Source organism: Octodon degus, unplaced genomic scaffold (assembly GCF_000260255.1).
Source record: "Octodon degus isolate 3935 unplaced genomic scaffold, OctDeg1.0 scaffold00093, whole genome shotgun sequence".
NCBI classification, from domain to species: Eukaryota; Metazoa; Chordata; class Mammalia; order Rodentia; family Octodontidae; genus Octodon; species Octodon degus.
Window position 1 is genome coordinate 8,259,986 of NW_004524669.1, and position 5,845 is coordinate 8,265,830.

Genomic DNA, 5,845 nt, shown 5'->3' on the forward strand with positions numbered 1-5,845 from the left:
GGCTTGATCAGAACCTTTGTCTTGCCTCCATTTCTCGTGTCTCCTGTCCCTATTTCATCCCCACTCCCCTTCCAGGGTCCTCGTTGACTAACCCGCGGGTCGGGTCATTTTAGTACTAAGAATTTTTTTTTTTTTTTAAATACAGGGTCTCACTTTGTGGTTCGAACTTGTAGTGATACTCCTGACCCAGCCTCTCCAACGATGGCTTTACAGGCATAGACCACCACACCCTTCTGGGCCAATAAGACTGGCTCAGGATTCCAGGGCCAGTACGGTCATACAGAACCAGGGCGCTTGCCAGGCAGACACTTATGCTGCCATACTATCTCCCCAGCCCCAGTACTAGGAATTGAACTATCGCCCTATCCCTTTTTATTTTTATTTTGAGAGTGGGTCTTAAGTCACTTTTTCCAGGTGGGGCTCCAACATGTGATTCTTCTACCTCAACTTACCATACTGCTGGGTTACAGGTGTATAGTACCTTGCCTGGCTCTTGTCCTAGTTTTATAAATATATTCCTTTTGTTTTTATGTATGTTTTGTTAGTGCCTATCAGTGTTACAAAATAAATGATTTCGGGGCTGGGGAGATGGCTCAGTGGAATAATCGCTTCCCTGGCAAGCGCAAGGGTCTGAGTTCAATCCCCAGTTCCAGAAAAAAAAAAAAGTGAAACTCTACCCTTTTGGGGCTGGGGAGATAGCGCAGTTAAATAAGCGCTTCCCTGGCAAGCACAAGGGCCTGAGTTCAAGCCCTGGCTCCACCAAAAAAAAAAAAAAAATTGATTTCAATGTTATTTTCATAGTATATATTTTTATCCATATAATATCCTGTTTACTCCTCCAGTTACCCTCTCTTATCCTCCTAAGCTTGGGGTCTTCACACTGAGCTATATCTTCAGTCCTTTATATTGTAAGAAAATCTCACCAAGTTATACGTACTGGGCTAGAATTTGCAGTCCTCTTGCCCCAGCCTCCCAGAACGCTGGGGTTACAGGTATACCTCTTCTAATAATAGTTTCGAATAAAAAAATAAATAATAAGAAAGTGTCTTGGTTGTACTTTCATGCCACTTGAAAAAATTTCCATATATTCAGAAAAAGACGACACTTATCTAACCCCAACAGCATGATCTCCAGTTCCATCCACTTTCCTGCAAATGACTTAACTTCTTTAAAGCTGAATACTACCCCCTTTTGTATATATACCACATTTTCAGTGGATAGGCACCTAGGCTGGTTCCATATCCTGACTGATGAATTTTGCTGCAATAAACATGGCCATACAGTATACCTATAGTATGCTGCCTAATTCCTTCCAGTGTATACCAAGGAATGGTATAGGTAGGCCCTGTAGTAGCTCTGTTTGTAGTTTTTTAAGGAACCTCTGTACTGCTTTTAGATATATACCCCCCCTTTTTTTTGTGGTCTTTTTGAGACAGGGACTTCCTGTGCAGCTCAAGCTGGCCTTGAGCTCACTTTGTAGCCCCAGGTGATCTTGAACTCACAATGATTCTCCTGCCTTAGCCTCCCCGTGCTGAGATTACAGGTGTGCACCACCACACCTAGCTGGATATATCCCTTTTCTCTTTTTCTTTTTTTTTTTTTTTCCAGAACTGGGGATTGAACTCGGCCCCTTGCGCTTACCAGGAAAGTGCTTATTCTACTGACCCATCTCCCCGGCCCCAATATATCCCTTTTAAAAGCTGCCTCTTCATTTGAAATATGAGGTCCCTGTAGAAAAGGGCACAAAGCATGAGTGCAGGGCTGACTGCAGGTTGCAAGGAGAGAGTAGCTGGTAAGATGTTCCCAGGACGGCAGCAGCCCTGAAGGCTTGAGAATAGCTCACTCTCGGTAGCTTTTGAAAAGCACAGCCCCCCAAAATAAATAATTTTTTTTTAAAAAAGCACAGCCCGCCACACTGGAGGAAGCTGAGGAATGGTCCCGAGAAGGTGCAGAGTAGCCAGGTCGTCTCAAAGCACTGTCCCATCAAGCAGCACAGTGCTGTGCCTCCACACAGGCATTCTGGGCAAGACCAGAACAGCCTCCTTTGAAAAACAGAATGTTCCCGGGTTCCGCCAAAAAAAGAAAATGGGGTGTAGCTCAGTGTTACACCTCTTTCCTAGCATGTTCAAAGCCTGGGTTTGGCTGCTAGTACCTTCAGAGGGCCAGTGAAGAAACACACTTGTAATCCCAACTACAGAGGAGGCTTCCATTTCCAGGCAGCAAGACCCTGTCTGGAAAAAAAAAAAAAAAAAAACCCTCAAACACTTCTTGGGCTGGGGAGGTAGCTCGGTAGCCTAAGCACCTGCCTTGCAAATACAAGGACTCAGGTTCACTCCCCGGTACCGCATGCCGTGTGGGTCCTGAAACCCTGAATGCTGTGCTGGCCATAGAAACTGGGTGTGGTGGCACACACCTGTAATCTCAGTTCTGGGGAGGCTGAAACAGGAGGATCACTGAGTCCGAACTATGTATCAAAACCTTGTACCAAATAAATAAATATTAAAAATAAAAAACCTCAAACGATAACTACTTAAGCCAATATGTCAAAATAACATTTTCACATGAAATCAGTATTTTTTAAACTTCTAACAAGAATTTCATATGTTCATGCTAACTCCTCCAAAGGCCCATGTGCATTTATGCTAAGCTCAGATAAACCAGTTTCCAGGACTGAGGGCTCATTTGGCCAGTGCTCACCTTACCTTACCATCTGCACTTGGCAGAAATGCCTGTTTTTGCATGCAGGGGATCTATTAATTCTCATAATTTGGAGAAGTAAACGTATGTGAGCAGGCTGGAACCAGCGCTGAAGTTAAGGGGCCACTGGCCAACCCGCAAGGAACCTCTGCGTTTGGACTCAACTTCATCCTCTGCTGACACTAGCTGGCACACTCTCACACGATGCTGGGGAGAAGCAAGGAGAGCAGGCCCAGCGTGGCCACTTGTGGACCAGGGAGGCCAGAAAGACTGCCTGGGAGATCCCCTAGGTCTCTCAGACAATACAGAAAACGCAAGGGGATGAGTGCAGGAACTGGCCCCAGCCTCGAGGGCTACAGGGATGTGTGAGGTGGAGAAACTTGGAGAACCACAGAAAACCAGAACTGACTGCCCACATGCTGAGGCTGTTTACTATAAAATATCACTTTCAGGCTGGCCACATAGCTCAGCGGATTAAAGCGCCTGGAAGCAGGTGTAGGGGCCAGGGGTTGATCCCCGTGCCTGCTGTGCCTGCCCTGCCCCTGGGGTACGCTGAGACAGCAACTGAGACTGGGCGTGGTGGTGCACGCCTGTAATCCCAGCACTGGGCTATAAACAGGAGGGTCACTACCAGTCTGATCTAGTAATGAGACCCTGAACATTCTGTACACCCTCCCCTAAAATACAAAAATAAAATAATCACTTTCATAAGAAACTTCTTCACATCTTTCCAGATAAGACTGATAGGCATCTTAGCCGGGCACGGTGGCCCACATCTACCATCCCAGCAGTCAGCAGGCTGAGGAAGAAGAATCACCGGGAGTGTGAGGTCAGCAGGACTGCACAATAAGACCCTATCTCAACAAGAAATAAGAATGATATACATTCCAAAAGGAATTTTTAGAAAACGTGTAAAACTACCAAGTAAAGTAATAAGCATAATCCTGTACAATCTGTGGGCAGATACACACCTGAGCTTTATTATTATTATCATTATTTTTTTTTTACTTTTTTTTTAAACATTTATTTATTGTGTGTGGGGGGGTGGCCAGCTCAGCCCACCAGGGGGCGCGGCTGGATGGCATGTGGTGCTGGGGGATCGAACCGCGGTCCCTGTGCTTTGCTTAGCTTAGTTTGTTCCAAGTAGGTGCTTTAGACCACTGAGCCATCTCTCCAGCCCCAATTATTGAGTTTTTCAAACATAAAAATGTTTCTGGGCTGGGGATACAGCTCACCTGCACAGCACCTTCCTGCAAGCTCAAGATTCTTAGTTCCATTCCTGATTTTTTAAGTTTTTAAAAATAACGAGGGGCTGGGGAGATGGCTCAGTAGAATAAGCGTTTCCCTGGCAAGTGCAAGGGCCGGAGTTCAATCCCCGGTTCCGCAAAAAAATAAAATAACGAGCTCCATGACTTCCCTCCGACCTGAGCAGAGCCCCTGAGGAGCCCTCTAGGTCCACCCTGTTCTTCCCAGAGTCTACTCTCAGACTCCATCACTCCTGTATTTTCCTTCTAGAGTTATGACCTGTGTGTGTGTGTAGATTTTATTTATTTATTTATTTATTTATTTATTTATTTATTTATTGCAGAACCAGGGATTGAACTCAGGCCCTTGCGCTTGCCAGGGAAGTGCTTATTCCACTGAGCCATCTCCCCAGCCCCTTGTGTGTGTAGATTTTAGAGACTGGAATCCCATAGTCTGAACAATGTATAAACATGTTTCTCTTTCCACTGGTTGCTTATTCTAGTCAAAAACATTTGGAGTCATGGTGGCACGCGCCTGTAATCTCAGCTCTTGGGAGGCTGTAAACAAGCGGATCACTATAAATTGAATCTAGTAGTGAGACCCTGAGCACCCTATAGACCCTTCCCTAAAATACAAAAAGAAAAAAAAAACAAAAAAAGGAGTGAAATTTGTCCAGGTTGATACAATGATATTTATACTTTTTCTTTTTTTTTTTGGAACCAGGGATTGAACTCAGGCCCTCACACTTGCCAGGCCAGCACTTATTCTACTGAACCATCTCCCCAGCCCCCGATATTTATACTTTTTAACTACTGTATTATACAGCATAAACAAATCAATATTTATTCATTTGTCTAGTCTGTCATGGGTCTGATTTTTCCTTTCTGCTTCAATAGCACTGCTACAAATACATAGTTAATGGGGCCCGGGAGATGGCTCAGTGGAATAAGCGCTTGCCAGGCAAACACAAGGGCCTAAATTCAATCCCCGGTTCCAAAAAAAATAACAACAATAACCAAAAAAAAAAAATAAACATAGTTAAACTGGGACACCAGGGGAGGTACTTAGTCACCCCAAGTGATGTACAAATTTATGTTTGCAAAAGTAAATCTTAGCTCAGCAGAGTGGGGCATGCCTATAACCCCAGAATTTGGAAGGTTGAGGCAGAAGGATCACCTGGAATTCAAGGCCATCTTTGAATATATATTGAATAGAAGGCCAGTGTACATTACAAATCAAGACTATCTCAAAAAACAAAACAAAACAAGTCCTAAGATTTTGTGTAGCTGCATATCTTCAGCAATATGGACAGTCTCAACCTTAATATAAAATGAAGCTATCATGGTTTTCCTCACAGTAGCCCACCCTGGGTATTTCTTCTTGGGTGTATTTTTATCTTGCTTTTTCCTGTTTTAAATGGCCCAAGCTCCCTCTCCAGAGCTAGTTGTTTCTTCTTCACTCTCTACTTTTAGTTTTTCAAATAAACTTTGCCACCATTTTTTTTAAAAAAAAATTTACAGCCGGGGAGATGGCTCAGTGGAATAAGCGCTTCCCTGGCAAGTGCAAGCGCCTGAGTTCAATCCCCGGTTCCGCAAAAAAAAAAAAAAAAAAAAAAAAAAAAAATTTACATTTGGACAGCCATGATGGTACATACCTATATAACACCAGAACTAAGGAGGCTGTGGACGGAGGATGAGTTGTGATTCTGAAGCCAGTCTGGGCTACACACTATATTCAAAGTCAGCCCAAACTACACAAGATATTCTCTCAAACAATAAAATAAAATATAAAATAAAATAGGGGCCAGGGAGATAGCTCAGTAGAATAAGCGCTTGCCTGGCAAGCACAAGAGCCTGGGTTCAATTCCCAGTTCCACCTAAAATAAAATAAAATAGTATCTTCT